This window comes from Palaemon carinicauda, chromosome 6 (assembly GCF_036898095.1).
Source record: "Palaemon carinicauda isolate YSFRI2023 chromosome 6, ASM3689809v2, whole genome shotgun sequence".
NCBI lineage: Eukaryota > Metazoa > Arthropoda > Malacostraca > Decapoda > Palaemonidae > Palaemon > Palaemon carinicauda.
This window is the reverse complement of record NC_090730.1, coordinates 90,702,909-90,721,718: the sequence shown is the minus strand read 5'-3', so window position 1 is coordinate 90,721,718 and position 18,810 is coordinate 90,702,909. Positions and strand designations below refer to the sequence as shown.

General features: G+C 41.2%; 1 protein-coding gene across 1 annotated transcript in view; it reads right to left on the bottom strand.

Annotated features, from left to right (window-relative positions):
• The window catches only part of LOC137643144 (CWF19-like protein 2), a 210,608-nt gene that overhangs the window by 957 nt on the left and 190,841 nt on the right, over positions 1–18,810 (bottom strand). The window lies entirely within an intron of this gene.

The window sequence follows — 18,810 nt, the reverse complement described above, 5'->3', positions numbered from 1 at the left end:
TGAAGGAAAAAGAAGAGGAAAAGAAAACGGATTTTGAGCAAAGCGAAAAATCTATCTTTAGGTGAGATAGCCATGTCGTCCTGATGGAAGTTCCTTTAAGAATAGCTTCCTAGGGTATATTTGACTACAGTGATATTCCTAGAGAATTTTACCTTAAGGTCTCCAGAATTCTAACTCTTGGCGCAAATATCCCTAACTTTTCCTTTTAGGGATATCGCATAATATCAGAGGATGTATTCTTGACACGCCACATAGCTATCTTCACCCCGAATAGCGTTTATGCTTCGAGGGGGAAAAGTGGCAAGAAAACGAAGGGGAGCTGTTAATAAGGTATCTCTCCTCCACTATTATTTTGAGTATCTAGATGACGTCATATCCGTCCGCCATCTTTATTCCTTATAGCGTTAGCGAGGTGTTACACATACAGTACTTTCGGGAGGGATCCTTTCAGCCCTTTTTTTAATAAAAGGAGGGCGGGTCCATCAGGACGACATGGTTATCTCACCCAAAAATCCGTATTTTGGGCTCAGGCCATGTCGTCATGATGGAAGTTTACCAGAGCATTAATGTATCTGGATTTATTATTTGTGCCTTCATCTCAAGACAGAATTTCCTTGGTCACTCAGACCTAGAGACATATAATGTTACCGTCATACATAATTTCTTCTAATCATGAACCATGTTAGTGCTTCCTGACCCCTACAGGGAAGAGTCATGCCAGACTCTGGAAAAAGTCTCGAGGATTGCATATTTCATATGAATAGCCTAGCAACCAAACAAGTATACCAGTCTCATCGTATACCTTCCCAATTAGAGTTTGTATTTGAAAACGAACAAATGTATGTATGATCAACTGACACCTCCCCTGGGCATACAGAGCTAACTGTATGCAAAGACAGACAAGTTTGTATCCATGTACAAACAATCGTTTGTATAAGTCAGCATCCCATCAAAGGCATCCTGAGTCAGTTGTATGCAAAGACAGACAAATATCTATCTGTGTAGGAACTAGGTATGTAAACACATAAAGAAGGTTTGTTAACTGTAGGAACAAATTTCTACAGTTATTCTTTCATTGATATGCAAAATAAAAGGGTGATCATAATAATGCTCTAACACATTTTTATTTATCTGAATTTGAGGCGAATAAGACACAAATTTCAAATAGTTTTTTATTGAAAATCAATAAAATATGTAAATCAGTCTACATTTTATAGAATATAAAATATTTGTGAAATAATTTAAGCATAAATATACTGGTACAGTGAACCCTCGCTACTTCGTGGTTCGACCATCGCGGATTCACCACTTCGCGGATTTTTTCCATAACCCATATATATACAGTAATATATATAGATATATATATATATATATATATATATATATATATATATATATATATATATATATATACAGTATATATATATATATATATATATTAGAAGGGGCTAGCGTTCGATCCCAATTATGAGGTAGAAATTTATTTCTATTTGAACACGATGTTGTGTTGATATTTATCCATATATATATATATATATATATATATATATATATATATATATATATATATATATATATATATATATATATATATATATATATATATATATATATATATATATATGTATGCATGTATTTATGTATATATGTAGGTATGTATATGTGTATACATATAAATATATATATATATATATATATATATATATATATATATATATATATATATATATATATATACACACACACACACATATATATATATATATATATATATATATATATATATATATATATATATATATATATATATATATATATATCTATATATATATATATATATATATATATATATATATATATATATATATATATATATATATATATATCTATATATCTAAAGTAGGAAGATGTGATGTAGTTCTAATAGGCCATGGGCCAGCAGGTGAAATCATCCCCCCCCCTAGGGATTTTTGCAGACAATGTTATTTTTATTCCTTAGAGTCTATAGATTCATATTCTGATTGTTTGCATTCTGGATGCTGGTGATTTTGGCTGATAAAGCCAAAATTCGAGAAATATTTAGGGAAAAAAATGTAATATAAAATAATGTTAGTTTTATATATGACGCAGAGAAATAAACCAATACTTATAAAAGTGGTATGGAATTAGGGGTTTAAAAGTATGCAGAATCGAATGAAATAGTTTGTTTTATCGAAATAATAAAGAATTCTGGCTTAATTTACGTTCAAAATTCAATTTTGAGCTACCAAGAAAATGTATATCACTATAGTTTGCTATAATTTATTTCAGTGAAAAGATGGATTGACAGCATCAAAATATCCATAAAGAGCAGGTTTTTTTTAGATGTAATTTCATATAGAATATGTCATATTCAGAAATATATTAAAGCATATGATAGCGTGAGAAAAAATATCTTTGCCGCTTAGAATGCGGTATACTGCTCGGATACAACCCGTCCTCTCTTGTGAACCATAGGCTAGTTGCCGACCCCTCCCAGCTCCAAGATATATTTTTTAGACATTACTTTTTCATCTTCTTGGAGGCAATAGATTCAGAGTACAATTATCTGCAGACTGGCTTTTGGAGAATTCGGTTGCTACAAACCAAAATTTAAAAAAAATAGTGGCCAAAGAATAGGGAAATATTAACCTAATTGATATATGCATATTCTTCTTTAAGGTATATTGGGTTCATTGGGTTAGTTTATTACTAATACAGTTCCTATATATTATAAAATTTACGATAAGTATTTATATATCTAACATATAGATCGTTATACATTGGTCTCTTAAAAATGAAGACACTTTGGTTCAGTTTAATCTCCTTAAGCCGACATAATAGATTAAGTCAGAGGATTTTGGCCCAAAATAATTAAGGACATTAAGATAAACTACAAGAAAAAATTATGATTTTTCTATTACAAAAGATATTTTGTGGTACAAACACAAAAGAAAAAAAATAAAGTACTCCTTTTGTTGATATTAGTGCTTAAAAAAAGGAACATTTGGTAATAAGAGAATAACTATGATTGAAATGCATACACAAACAACCATAATTAATAAGACATTTGATTAAAGAAAAAAATTTCTTTTAGAACTTAAATGCATACTCTAGCCTGAAGAGACTGATGAATTAATGGCACAAGAAAAGTAATATTATAATTTGTGAATAGATGTAATGTGCAGCATTCTCACATAAGACAAACATAGATGAAGATATTGTGATTTATTTTCTTTATAAATGAAAGTTTTTGGTACAGGTACAATGAATTAAAGTAATCATTTTGGTAATATAATATTAAGCCTTAAGAACAAAAACACAGAGTATTTGGCAGCAAAAAAAAATAGATTATGAAAGAAATAGAAAAATAACTATATCTGATAAGAAATTCCACTAAAAAAAATTGGCTTTTAGAGCTTAAATGTACACTCTCACCTGAAACTGAGTAATGAGTTCATTGCACAGGGAAATAAATATTTTGTTGTTTGCTTTGCATTAATGTACAGCACCTCATATAACAGGAAAACATAAGAACAAGGTTATTACATAACCTTAAAAAAATTCAATATGTTTCTGACTATGGCATTCATAAAAATAATTCTTCATAAAGCAAATGTATAAAGTGAAGAGCAACTGCTAAGGAAAAATTTCTTGAAATAGCAATCAAATATACCTTTGGCACATTGGACTAGATAAAGTACCCTTTATAAGAATAGAACTAATCGATATAGCTAAATAGATATGTACAGAATATTTTCCTATATTACCGAGTAATTTGTAATCATAATAGATAACGAGAATGGATTCATGATAAATATTGCATCTTTAATCATCATACTCATACATTAAGTCTGTGATATTGTTAATTTCTTCTGGCTCATCTTCATAAGACTCCTCAAACTCCTCCTCCTCCTCTACGTGCTCATCTAGAATATCAATCAATTCTTGTGGCATCGGTGATCCACTACAGCATACAAATTCTAAGTTTCCTTCACTGAGACACCACCCATGTCCGTCTGGCGAAGGTATATCTGGCTCAGCTTGATCTGCTCTGTTCCATATGAGTGCTTGATAGTTTGCCCTCTTTATATGTTCTCTGAGTGACATACGGCATGGAGGCAGCAAACTCATACCTATCCCATCACAATCTGAAATTATGGCTGATTTGGGGACGTATCTTTGAAGAAAAAGATTGTAACGTACTTTGTCAATAGATGACTTGAGTTGATGACTGATTGTAGAGTAGACAAGTAAATTTTTCTAGCTGGATATACGTATTTTCATCCACAGCAGAACTAGATCCAAGATTTTTGAAAGTGGAAATAAACTCTGGGCTCTTCTGTAGTAATTTCCATGGTAATAATTTACCCTTCCGAACAAATGCACTCACACTATCACAACCAGAATAAGCATGAAGGGAAGGCAAGACTTCACATAACTCCTGACCAGTTTTATCTACAACTTTATGTACATCTATGAGGCGTCTTTTGTCTCCTACTCCTGTATCGAACAAAATGGTTTGTTTTAAGACTTGAGCAAATTTCAGCAACAAGATGAAAACATCTGTATCTGGTGATCTTATAACAATGGTGAAATCTTCAGATACTTGAGAAGCCATATGACGAAGATGTAAAATAATTCTACTGTCAGCTTCCTCTTGGGATGACTGCAGGGCCTCAACCTCATATGTTTCTGTTTGCAGTCCATCAGTACTTGTGATAGCTGTGCAGTTACGACCATTCACAAAATAAATAACTCTGTTTTTAAGCTTATTTGCATATTTATCTTGTTTCCACTCTCCCAGTAAGAACTGGATCAATTGCTCTTTGTTCTTTGTATCGGTTAAAAAACTCTTCCAATTTCTGGGAATATTTGTTAAGCTACCTTTAAGCAAGAATGTAGCTGATGCTCCTCTTCGCTTCCTTTCTGGATTTTTAATAGAATGAGTCAGGTATGTGTCTGTGACAAAATCAACCCGACTGACTTTAGGGAGTTGATCAAATACTTTTTCAGCTAGTTCACCAAATGATGTTGGTAATGCTTCTTGCGCTTGTAATATTGCATTCCCATCAATGATGCAGTTCATGCAATCTATTTCTGGTCTTCTTGCAAGGGTTTGTTCTGTTTCTAGAGCATGAAGGAGTTTTGCTTTGTTGGTTTTCACAAGTGCGCCATCAGCAGTTGCTAATGACCAAGGTACTGGTCCAAGTGGATGACTCAAAACTTTTTCCATGTTTAAGTTGTATTTTGTGGCTAATACTGCGACTTGTCCTAGTACATTTCTTTCTGCTTTCATTTGTTTTACTTGTTTTGTTGTTGTTGATGTAATTTTTACTGATTTAGCAATAGAGGCAAACGTTTTAAGATTCTGCTTTTTAATTCGATCATTAAAGCTCTTGGTTTTATTAATCAGCCTCTCCTGAATGAAGTCATCAAAGGAATTTTTACCATATTTCTCAGCTTTTAACAGATCTGATTCAACATCTTTTGGAGCAGGTAAACCCGAGGAAAGACAATACAATAAGTGTTTGTCTTCTACACTAAAAGGATCTATGAAATTTTGAAATGCATCCATGGCTTTCCTTACTCGTTCCTCACTGTGGATAATTTCAGACTTTTTGAGATCATTGTGGGAAGATGAAACATTTCAGCCATCTGCTTTGTAGCTTCAACATACTCAGCTCTTGCATGGCGTGTCATAAACATTCCATAGAAAAAATCAAGAAAACATGTTTACATATCATATCATACATTTGCTGTACCTCGTATATACTATGTGCTTATCACCTTTTTCCGTGTGATCGTCAATTTCAATATTACCAAAAGCTTGAGAAATACTGATGATAATACTTTACAACTATCAAAAATGAATCCCTCGTCCCAGAAAACCTATAAAAACATATATTACAAAGACATAAACAGAAAAAAGTCATTGCTAATATTTTTTCCATATGCGGACAAAGTCAAATTCAAAATGGCCGCCATTACGGCCAAAATCACCAACAGCTAAAGTGCAAACAAGCAGATTCTGATTCTATGGTCTCTAAAGAATAGAGAAAACTGGGTCTACAAAAATCCCTAGGGGGGGGGAGGGGGGTCCTATGGTGGGCCCACGGTCTATAAGGGAAAAGTATGGGAAATATGTCTGGGTAATAAGCAAAGCTCTACCTCCAGTTTGTTTCTACATTATGATCAGTGATAAATGTAAACAAAACATTGGTTGCCATTTTTTATCGTGCTTTTTAGCATGTTTAGGAAATGCATGATATAAAATCACCTTTAATATTTGTGCCTGTTTTAGTTTAGGGTACTGTAGTACATGCATTAAGTGTTCTGTACATTAAAGGGTAGTTTGTTAACAGTACTACGTACAAGGGAAGGTTTTAAAAGTCTGAATATACATGTTGAATAAATAGGTAAATATGGTGTCACTACTTCGCGGATTTTCACCTATCGCGGCCGCGACTGGAACCTATCTACCGCGATAAACGAGGGTTCACTGTAATGCCATAAATACTTGTTTCATCTGAATAGAAACCATTATATGCCACTAAAATGAAAATTCAGAAATTTTCTATTCTAAATTTCTGTCATTACTGTCTGTTCACACTTGTGTAAAGGACACACGGCACACGTGCTATTCCTTATGCTTCTTTCACATGTATTATTTGGAACAGTCCGTAATGTCACCATAGTGACATTTCACTTAACATGTTGTACCGTAAAGAGTCAACACGCACACCCTGCACATAACAGTCCCAATTGATTCATGGTTCCTCGCAGCATTAAGCGACAGGTTTTAGTACACAACCTGCCGCCACTACAAACCTCTTGATCTCTTGTACTTGCTTCGCATAGTGTTTGAAAAAAACCCTCTGGATGACTTCCATCCAGTATACGAGCGAAGACGTTCGAAATCCATATATTGGAAAAAATTTAGAGACGAAGCAATTTTTCTCGGATCATGACCTGCGGGTGTACTGTCCGGATCAGCTCTGCGAATGAAGTAGTTAATCTTCGTCCTTAATTGTTTCAGAGACAAATTTAAACCTGATGTTTCTCCTTTAAAGAGCTGTCCTCCCCCAAAGTCTGAAGTTCTATAAAGATAGACCTTTAGGCACTCCACTGGACATAGAGAGACATCTTCCTTCAGAGGGCAGATTCTTCAGGGACCTCACCTTTTGGTGGGTAGCTCATTCTTAGCGAGAAACATTGGGTCAGGTAAAAGATTCAGTTCTCCCCTTTCTGTGAACTGAATATGGCCCTCATCTCTAGAAAGGGCCACTATTTCACTAACTCTGGCCCCCGATGCTAGTGCAAATAGGAATATAACTTTTTGGGTCAAATCTTTCAGAGAGCAGTTCTCATTGTTCAGTGTTGATGCAAAGTGAAGAACTTTATCCAAGGACCATGAAATGGGCCTCGGGGGTGCTGCAGGCCTAAGTCTAGCATATGCCTTAGAAATCTTGTTAAAGTTTTCGTTAGAGAAGTCTACCTGGAAGGCGTACAGTAAGGGTCTAGTCAAGGCAGATTTACACGTTGATATCGTGTTGGCTGCTAAACCTTGTTCATGAAGATGAATAAAGAAGGATAAACAGAAATCTGTTGAGATTTCTTTTGGTTTCTTTGCCTTGACAAATGCAACCCATTTCTTCCAAGACGACTCATATTGTCTTCTGGTAGATTTGGACTTATATTCTTCTAAGAAGTTTATACTGACTCTTGAAATCCCGAATCTTTTCTTAACTGCTTAGGAGAGGAAAATAATCATGAGATGAAGGTTTCGGGTTTTCTGTGATGAAGCGAAGACAGTCGACTTCTGCACTTGTTGTGTCATAACTGGGTCTGGCAAGGGGACCAGTCTCAGCCGCAGTTCCAATACTAGAGGGAACCAGATGCTGTTCGGCCACTTGTGAGCCACTATAGCTGCTGTTCCTTGAAAGGATCTCAGTTTGTTGAGGACTTTCAATAGAAGATTGGGAGGAGGGAACAGGTAAATCCTGGACCATCTGTTACAATCGAGGGACATCGCATCCACTGCTTCCGCTAGAGGGTCCTCGTATGGGGCCACGTAACTAGGTAGTTTTTTGTTGTCGCTCGTCGCGAAGAAGTCGATTTGTAGTTCTGGGACTTGACGTAAGATGAAGGAGAATGATCCTGCGCCTAGGGACCACTCTGATTCTATCTGCGTGAACCTGGATAGAGCGTCCGCCATCACATTGCGGAACCCTTGGAGGTGAACTGCTGATAAGTGCCATCTCTTCTTTTCCACCAAACGGAAGATGGCCAACATCACTTGGTTGATTTGGGGCGATCTCGAGCCTTGTTGATTCAGACATCTCATTATCCCCTCGCTGTCTCGAACCAGTATTATGTGGGTCGAGCAGCGAGGAGCCAATTTCTTCAGTGTAAGGAAAACTGCCATGGCTTCCAGAATATTGATGAGGAAGGTCTTGAATAGAGAGGACCAAGTCCCTTGGACTTTCCGTTGGTGAGAGTGGCCTCCCAATCCTTCTTTTGATGCATCTGTGTGTATGATGACTGAAGGTTGAGGTGGTTGTAAGAGCACCGATTTCCTCAGGTGCTTGGCCTCCGACCTCGGCTTGAGAAGTGAGCGTAGACAAGTTGGTATTGGTCTTCTTAGATCTCTTCGAGCGTGTGATGCGTATCTTCTCCAGACTCCTGTTGCATCCTTTAATTGTGCTCTTAGCACTGGGTCTGTCACTGATGCGAACTGAAGGGAGCCCAGCATTCTCTCCTGTTGGCGTCTTGATATCCAATCGGATTTCAGAAGTCTCTTGACAGATCCTGCTACCTCTCTCCTCTTCTTTGACGGAATGGAGAGGCAGTGTGACTGTAAGTTCCAGTGAATTCCAAGCCATTGAAATTTTTGAGCTGGAGATAGTCCAGACTTTTTCACATTGATCTTGAATCCCCGATGTTCCAAGAACTGGATCACTTCTTTGGAGGCTTGCATGCATTCAGTCTCGGATGCTGCCCACACCAGCCAATCGTCCAGGTAGGCCATTACCTTAACACCTTTTAGGCATAGTTGATGAATGACTGCATTTGCAAGCTTCGTGAAGATCCTTGGAGCTATGTTTAGCCAGAAGGGCATGGCTCTGAAGATGTATTATTTCTTCTGTAGCCTGAATCCTAGGTAGGAGGAAATTTGGCGATTGATTGGGATATGCCAATAGGCATCTGCCATGTCTATGGAGATTGTGTATGCCTTCTTGGGCAACAGGGTCTTTATGTGTTGAAGGGTTAACATCCTGAACTTGTAGTTTACTACGAACTTGTTGAGTGGCGACAAGTCCAGAATGACTCTGAGTTTGTCTGAGTCCTTCTTGGGAACACAAAACAGCCTCCCTTGGAATTTGATGGACTTTGCCCTCTTTATTACTCTTTTGCTCAAGAGTTCTCGGATATACTCTTCCAGAACGGGGGTGGAGTGTTGGAAGAATTGAGGGAGAGATGGTAGAGCTACGTTCCAGCTCCAACCCAGTCCGTTCTTGATTAGGCTGTGGGCCCAGGGATCGAAGGTCCAGTGATCCCGAAATGAGTAAAGTCTTCCTCCTACCAGAAGCATCTCACTTATGCTGTTGACCGGAGGACTTGCCTCCTTGACCGCGTCCTTCTCTATTGCCTCTGCCTTTTGAGGGGCGTCTAGAGAAACCTCTAAATGTCCGGGGAATCGTAACCTTGATTCCATCGAGACTTGAGTCGCCACTGGAGGGATCTCATCCTGAGGCGACCGTTGGGAACTAGATGAGCCAAAGATGAGAGGTGACCGAGGAGACGTAACCACGATTGGGCTGGAAGTTCTTCTCGTCTGAGAAAAGGGCTTGCGACCTTCCTCAGCCTTGCTATCCTGTCGTCTGATGGGAAGGCTTTGTGGAGATTGGTGTCTATAATCATGCCTAGGTATACCAGTCTTTGAGTGGGAAGCAGAGAGGACTTCTCGAGATTTACCACGATCCCCAGATCCTGGCAAAGTCCCAGAAGTTTGTCTCGGTGTTGAAGAAGGGATAACACCGAGTCTGCTAAGATCAGCCAGTCGTCCCGATAACGGAGGAGACAGATGCCGATCCTGTGTGCCCACGACGATATTAGGGTGAACACTCTGGTGAAAACCTGTGGTGCTGTGGAGAGACCGAAACACAGCACCTTGAACTGGTACTCCTTGTAGTCTAGGCTGAATCTTAAGTACTTCCTTGAAGATGGATGGACTGGGATCTGGAAGTACGCGTTCTTCAGATCCAGTGTACACATGAAGTCTTATGGTCTCATTGCAAGTCTGACCAAGTCTGCGGTCTCCATGCTGAACGGAGTTTGTTTGACAAACGTGTTCAGAGCCGAGAGGTCAATGACTGGTCTCCAGCCTCCAGACGCCTTCTTTACAAGAAAGAGTCGACTGAAGAAGCCTGGGGACCCGTCGAGGACCTCTTGGAGAGCACCCTTCTTCAACATGGTCTGGACTTCTGCCCAAAGGGCTTGCCCCCTTGCTGATCCCATGGCAAGGGAGCTCAATGACACTGGATTCGTCTTCAAGGGAGGTAGAGATGTTGTGAATGGGACGCGATATCCCTGACTGATTACGGAAATCGTCCAGGAATCGGCCCCGAGTTGCTGCCACCTGTCTGCGCAACTTTGTAAGCATCCCCCCACTAGTGGACATGCAGGGGGACTGCCAATCCTAGCGTTTGCAGCCTCGGCTGCTCCCTCTAGGATTTTTCCCGCCCCTGGAGGACTTCTTGCCTTTCTTGTCCTTGACAGGAGAGGGCTTAGACACCACTGTCTTCCCTGCCGTTGTCGGTTTAGTGGTCTTGGTAGGACGGGGCTGCTGGGGCACTGGAGGCTTATAGGGCTTAGATGTCAAAGCCCTATGTAGGAGGGAGTCTTGGTGGGACTTCCTCCACCTCTCAGCAGCATGCTCCACGTCTTTAGGCTCAAACAGACTCATCCCCTCCACGGAAGAATGTCTGAGCCTGCTTATCTTGGTGCTAAGGACCTTCTGATGGAACCTCTCAGCCACCGCATCCCGACATTTCAGGATGGTGTTTGCCCACAAGTTCGAGACTTGGTGGGCCAGAAACTCGATCGTGCGAGTGCCTGAGAGGAGGAAGGTCTCCATAGCTTTCCTGGTACGTTCTTTGGAGAAATCCTCCGAACGTATCAGGATACCTAAGGTCCCTAACCAGATATCCAGCCACGAAGTGGCCTGCATAGCACACTACGCAACCTTCTCCTGATTAAGGATCTCAGTTGCCGAGAATGAGACCTGCCGTGGAGAGTCTCTCAAGAGGGACTCCGTAAGTTCTTCCAAAGAATGGTAAAGGGGAAGAGCTAAACAAGGCTCCTCTAAGATCTCAAAGTACCTCCTCTGCTGTACGCGAGGAGGTGGGAGAAGCTTGTTGCCAGCACTGGATCGGCTGGAGGAGGCTAATTCAGAGAGCTGGACCGCGATCTTGTCCCTGGTACTCTTAGCCCCCTGAGACCAGGGCAGAGCCGCACTGGCCTTAGAAGGTCTTTGAGTCCCAAAAACTCGATCCAAGACCGTGTCTTTGCCCTCTCGAGGGGGAATCTCTGGGTCAGCAAACCCATTGAGAGTCCTCATAAGAGTCAGAACCTGCCAAAATGCATGTTCTGATTCCTGTAGCTCTCCTCCGGATGTTGGGTGTTGCAGCGAAGTCTCCATATCCTTTGGGAAGGATATGGAAAATATAATTTTTACAGTAAGAATATAAAATGGTCAGAAATAAATGAAGAACTGAATAAAGAATGGAAAAATGTATTTGTAAGTGATAATATACAGGTAAATACAGACATACTGTACAGAATACTGGAGAAAATTGTTGAAAAATATGTACCGAAAAAAAAAATAAACAAAAGACGTGCATACCAAGAGACAGAAGGATCTTATTTCAGAAAATTAGAAAGTGGAAGAAAAATCTTGCAAAAGAAAAAAATGTGTGGAAAATGATGGAAATAAAATGTAAGATAGAAAATGCAGAACAAAAGATTATACAGTCGAAAGAAAATGAAAAAAGGGACTTAGAAGAAAGGACACTTCAAAATATAAAAAGAAACCCCAAAGTACTTTACTCCTATGCAAAAAAGACGAATAAAGGGAGAATAGAAATAGGCCCTCTAAGAATTGAAGGACGGCTAACGAATGAAAAAAGGAAATATGCAATATATTAGCAGAAAAATATAAGAGTGAGTTCACGCCAAGAATTGCGAATGAGAATAATGAAATAGAAATGAGAGAAGAAAATGTTGAATATCTAACGGATATAGATATTAATGAAGCAGATATTGTCAAGGCTATAAACGAAATTAAAAATGGATCGGCAGCCGGACCAGATGGAGTTCCAGCGATATTGTTAAAAAAAACTGCAAACACTATCGCGAAGCCGCTTGCAATACTGCTAAGACAAAGTGTAGATATGAGCGAGATATATGTTAAACATAAATTAGCTTATATAACCCCTATCTTCAAAAGTGGATCAAGACTAGAGGCAAGCAATTATAGACCTGTTAGTCTAACATCACATATTATGAAAGTGTATGAGAGGGTAATAAAAAAGAAAATAATGAACCATTTGGTTAAAAATAATTTGTTTAATATAGGTCAACACGGTTTTGTGCCTGGAAAAAGTACACGGACCCAACTGATAGCACACTATGAAAACATATACAAAAATATGATAAATGAAAAAGACACAGATGTGATCTATCAAGATTTTGCAAAAGCCTTTGACAAGGTAGACCATAATATATTAGAGAAAAAAATGAGAAAGCATAATATTGTGGGAAAGATAGGAAAATGGGTAAAAGAATTCCTGCAAAACAGAAAACAGATAGTGGTTGCAAATGACGAGAAATCAGATGAAGCCCAGGTAATATCTGGCGTGCCGCAAGGTACGGTATTAGCTGCACTGCTGTTTGTTATTATGATCTCAGACATAGACTGTGATGTTGAAAACTCCATAGTGAGAAGTTTCGCCGATGACACAAGAATAAGTAGAGAAATTACTTGTGATGAAGATAGGAACTCACTACAAAGAGATCTAAACAAAATATATGAATGGGCGGATATAAATAGGATGGTATTTAACTCTGATAAATTTGAATCAATAAATTATGGAAACAGAGAAGGAATGGTATATGCATACAAAGGACCTAATAATGAGACAATCACAAACAATGAAACAATTAAAGACCTTGGTGTAATGTTAAATAGGAATATGTTATGCAACGACCAAATAGCAACACTGTTGGCTAAATGTAAAGCAAAAATGGGAATGTTATTCAGACACTTTAAAACAAGAAAAGCTGAACACATGATTATGCTTTACAAAACTTATGTACGTAGTACACTCGAGTACTGCAATGTGATACGGTACCCACACTACCAAAAGGATATTGCGCAAATAGAGAGTGTACAAAGGTCCTATACTGCTAGAATAGAAGAAGTTAAGTACCTTGATTACTGGGAAAGACTGCAATTTTTAAAACTATACAGTCTAGAAAGGAGAAGAGAACGCTACATGATAATATAAGCATGGAAGCAAATAGAAGGAATTACTGAAAACATCATGGAGCTAAAAATATCAGAAAGAGCAAGCCGAGGTAGATTAATAGTGCCAAAAAATATACCAGGTAAACTAAGAAAGGCACACAGGACATTAATCCACTACGCACCAGCATCGATAATGCAGCGACTATTTAATGTGCTGCCAGCTCATCTAAGAAACATAACAGGAGTGAGCGTAGATGTGTTTAAGAATAAGCTCGATAAATACCTAAGACGCATCCCAGACCACCCAAGACTGGAAGATGCAAAATACACCGGAAGATGCATTAGCAACTCTCTGGTGGATATACGAGGTGCCTCACACTGAGGGACCTGGGGAACAAAAAATAAGGCAATAAGGTAAGGTAAGGTTGGGGAGAATCGCGGACGTTCTCCGAGTGACTGGCTGGCTCTGTGTTAAGTCTTGTCGAGGATTTTGGCACTATTTTAGAGTCCTTCGACTCCCTCCTGGGAGGGATGCAGGACTCCAACAACGACGGAGGTAGGCTCTTCTCCGCCCCTACCCGGAAAGACTTTTCAGCGCGAGGTGGCGTTTCCCTTATTGGTGAGATGGGGGAACGTCTCACCTCACATGACTCACCTGAGGACGGGAAATCCTTGTCCGACAGGGAGGGAGAAAAAGTCTGGGGGGGGGGGAAGCCTGCCTCAAAGGCTTACGAGGAGATAGCTTAGTTCTCGGAGAAGTCACCGCGTCCGAAACTCCTCTTTTTCTCTTCAGAGGGGTAGACGCAGCCAAGGATTTGTGGCCCAATTCAGAGAGAACAGGATTGAAAGCCTGCGTAACCACTCTGACTAGTGCCCAAAACCATGGCTGCTGGCTGACAGCTGCACTGTCAAACACTCCCTCTGGAGAGACAGGGATCGACCGATCCCTGCGAGGAGTTTCCATAGGGGGCTCGCCTGAAAAGAAAAGGAAGAAATGTCCTTGGACCTTTCTGGAACCTTCCCCTCCACCGGCGAGCGTGCTATTCTGCGCTTGCGGGGTGGGGGGGAATGTGGCAATGGCGACCTTGCCGTGTGTTGTCCTGCAGCCTTGCGCGCGGGGAGGAGCGCGCTGGGGAATACCCGGGGTCGTGCGCGGGAGACTGATGGTGCAGGCGCGCGGGGGACTGCTGATGCGCGTGCGTGCGCAAGGGCGATTGCGAGGGCGCGTGCAGGCGAGTGATGGCGCATAGAAGCGTGCACAGGAGACACAGGGGAGTGCGCAGGAGGATAATTGTGCGTTCGCGCGGGCAGGATCAGGATCGTGGGTGTGTAGGCGAGAGATCGCGCGCCCCAGAAGATGTCGTAGGGCGCGTGCGCGCGGGAGAGATATCCCTTGCGCGCGGGCGCGCAGTCGGAACCTGTGTGCGATGGCGCGCCTCTTGTGGGCGCATGTCAGGCTGGCGGTGTATAGCTGCTGTAGGGGATGGGCGTGGGCGCGCACGCGCCTCCTCGTAGGCGAGAGCAGGTGAACGCGCGCGATTGCGTGCTGGCGAGGGATGGCGCGCAGGAGATAGCAGACGGTGCGTTGGCAAGCGCTGGCGCGCAGGAGATCATTGGCACGTTGGAGAGCGCTGGCGCGCAGGAGAGCACCCGCGCGTTGGCGAGCGCTGGCGAGCGCCGGCGCGTTGGCGAGTGCTGGCACGCAGGGTGTTGGCGCGCAGTAGTTGATGGCGCGCAGGCGAGCGCTGGCGCGCTATCTCAAGAACAGCAGGTGATCGTTGGAGCGCATGATCAACATGACGTGTGCGCGCGATGGCGCGTACGCCCTTGTTGCCCCGAAGGGACCGATGCCTGACTATGAAAACCAGGTTTTGTCGGCGCGTAAAGTGCATCAGCTGCCAGGAACTGCGACGGCAGGTCAGCAGGTCTGTCGGGTGGAAGGTCGATGTGCCCTTTGAAAGGACGACCTTCCACCGAAGGGGATCGCGAACGATCCGCAGAGAGGGCCAGGACCGCAGCAGGAATAGTCGGTGATCGTTGACGAGGCTCATCTGCGGCGGACTGCAACGACGATGATGAACCGAAGAGGCGCCTCCTCACCGCTTTATAAGGTGAAGGAAGGCCTATCCGGCGAAGGGGAAGGCGAGCCTTGTGACGTATACGCCCTCTGGGGGCCGTTGGATCTGCAAGCTGACCTTCAGCAGTCCTCCGAAGAGGAGTCTCTGTGAGTGAACTCCCCCGATGGGGAGAATCACCGACAGGAGAGACTGTTGGACTTAGTTTCTCCCTCGTAGGTTGAGCAGGAACGGGAGAAACTAAGCCTTCAGTTACTGCGGGATGAGAAGAGGCAGAGGTATTAGGAGATACCGCATTGGATACCTCTGACACCACAGCGTCGACAATAGACAGAGGATCAACCTCTGCCAAAGTCGGCGATTGCTTGACAGCGGCACCCAATCAGATGATGTCGAGAAGTGCTTCCTTGGAGGGCGAACCCTCGAGCCCCAAGGAAGACCAAAGCTGAAACAAATTAGATAAATTTAAATCCTCCCCCGGGGGGAGAAGTGGAGCTGCCTTGCTAGGGGAGGCAACGCCATCTCTCGAACCCCCGAGTTCGGGAAACAGAACCACGGTCTACGCTACCACTCGACGGTCTCTCGAAAGAGACCGATCGAGCGGGAGCTTCGGAGGAGGTTTGGGTAACGGAAGAAGAGTCCTTGGGATTTTCTCCTTTCAAAGAAAACTTCGAAGGAGAAATATCCCACCTGGACTTCTTTTTACGTCGCCCAGAAAACCTCTCCCACTGGGAGGTAGACCACTCCCTACACTCACCACACTTATTACCGCTATCACACCGTTGACCTCTACAGTAAGGGCAAAGGGTGTGAGGATCTGTCTCTACCGCCGACATGAATGTTCCACCTGGGCGGTCGGGTAATCCAGGACAGGTGCACATATTCGCAGAGGCCAACTTCACACTCAAACCTGATGAAGAAAAAGCAAAAAGACACTAATGGCTGTCAAGAGAGACGAGGGTGACAGCGGATACGTCCGACTACCACTCGAGCCAAGAGCAAAGTGAGCTCAAGCACAGGTGTGTGTGAGGGGGGGGTAGCGTGATACCCTCCCCTACCCCCACTAACTAGCGGTGGGGTAGTAAACCCTCGTTAAAATTCTAATGGCTCGTCATTTCAGCTACGCCGAAAGTATTACCCCTATTAAAAAGCGTGGTTTGTATGTCAGTTACGGAACAACTAGAGTTAAATAACTTGAAATTCTTAAGCACATCAGAGTTTTTCTCAAAACTAATTTCTCGCTGCAACACAGTTATTACTGGTACTGGGCGTTTGTTGTATTTCTTTAGCAAGTTTATGTGCAGCCACTTAGCTCTGTCTACCCATATCAATTAAGTAATTGAAATTGCCCCTTTTTCCTAAATTATGAGAAGGACCTTCGAACTTATAAGATAATGAGGGGCCTTCTTTCTGAATCAATATTAAGACTGTTTCCCACACGGAAATTTCTCTCCTTTGCCTTAAGATCGTATCTTCTTTTAGTTTCCCCTTGGTTGTTGCTCTCGTTTTCTATTGCTAATTTCCAAGCATTCCTTAAATCCTCATTGTAATCCTCTAATATTTGTATGTAATCTTCTCTATTCTCTTTGCTAACTGACTTGGAACGAACATAATGACACAAAGTTTTGTCTTTAAAACAAAAGGTCTCCTTACAAACATTATCGTGATCATCACCCAACTCACTTTCAAAATTTTGAAACCGTGTTTCATCCTCTCTCTGCAACTTAATTAGCTCATCTCTATTAAAAATGTTAGTGCCTAAACCATTGCAGTAACTATTACTTGAATCCATTACATCACATCACTACTTTCAACAGCTACATAATCAACTTGGATAACACTGTTAATACCAATGGAGTCGGTCATCTCAGCCCCAGACTTGCTAAGATCAACCTCACCACCTCCATCACATACGTTCGAATCCTCAAACAAATTATGACTGTAGTCTATATCTGTATCCAAACCTGACCTAGTTATTACCATTTCAGGTATTGGAACCTCACTTAAAAAAGGATTCACACATCTGGATGTAGTTAAATCATTACCGACAATAATGTCATCGCCGTCAAAAGGCAAATAGTCTACAACTGCTAGTTTTACATCCCTTGACACTCCCTGACTTTTTAAGTTCATCTTCAACAAAGAACAAACAACACAAGTATTCGGAAACTCACCTAACATAACTTCTTCTTTCATACTAATTTTTTCCCTTGTTGGCACACACTCTTTCCTAATAAGAGCAACAGCTGCTCCGGTGTCCCTAAGCAAGATAACTTCTCTCGAATCGACTCCTTTAAGCAAAGAAACTACACCTTCAGACAAAAAATCTCCGTGAAATTTCCTAATTTCTTTCATAATGTCATTTCTGCTTGATGAAAGATCATTAACTAGAGACACTGGTTTCTTAACCTTCTTCTCTCTACTGCACAATTCCTTGCTATATGCCCTTTCTTATTACATCAATAACAAATTATCTCTGAACTTCTACTTTCCCATTTTCTCTTACAAAACCTGGTAGTATGACATGGCTTTCCACATGTATAACAGTAATAATGATAATCATATTTCCCTGTACGTATTACTATGGCTACTCTTACTATGTTACATCTTTCTAGAAGAAGGATTACTTTTCTTCTTACTATCACTTAAACTATGAGTAAGACTGTACTCATCTGCCAACCTTGTTGCATATGTAAAAGACTTTTCACGCCCATCTTCTATATATAACTTAACCCTTTTACCCCCAACGCTATTTGGAACTTTCCAACCCTTAACCCCAAGGCGTTTTTTTTTCAAGCACATTTTGCAACATATTTTTTTCAAATTGCTCTAAGAGCCTCAATTTTTGTCATAGAGAGGTCAGGTTGGTCTCATTATTTTGGAAAATGCCTGAAGTTTCTCATAAAGTTATCAAAAATATGCAAAAATATGTAAAAAATAGTTTTTTTGCAAGGATGTACCGGCACGTCCTTGGGGGTAAAAGGATGAGTTTTGTGAAACGTACCTGTACGTCCATTGGGGGTAAAAGGGTTAATGTCTGGAGATATGTTATCTTTGAAGTTTTCTAACAAAACTAAGTTCTTGAGATCATCAAAACTATCTACTTCAACAGAAGTTAACCAATCACAAAATGATCTTTCTATCTTCTTTCCGTATTCTCCAAAAGTACTGCTCTCATCCCTTTTC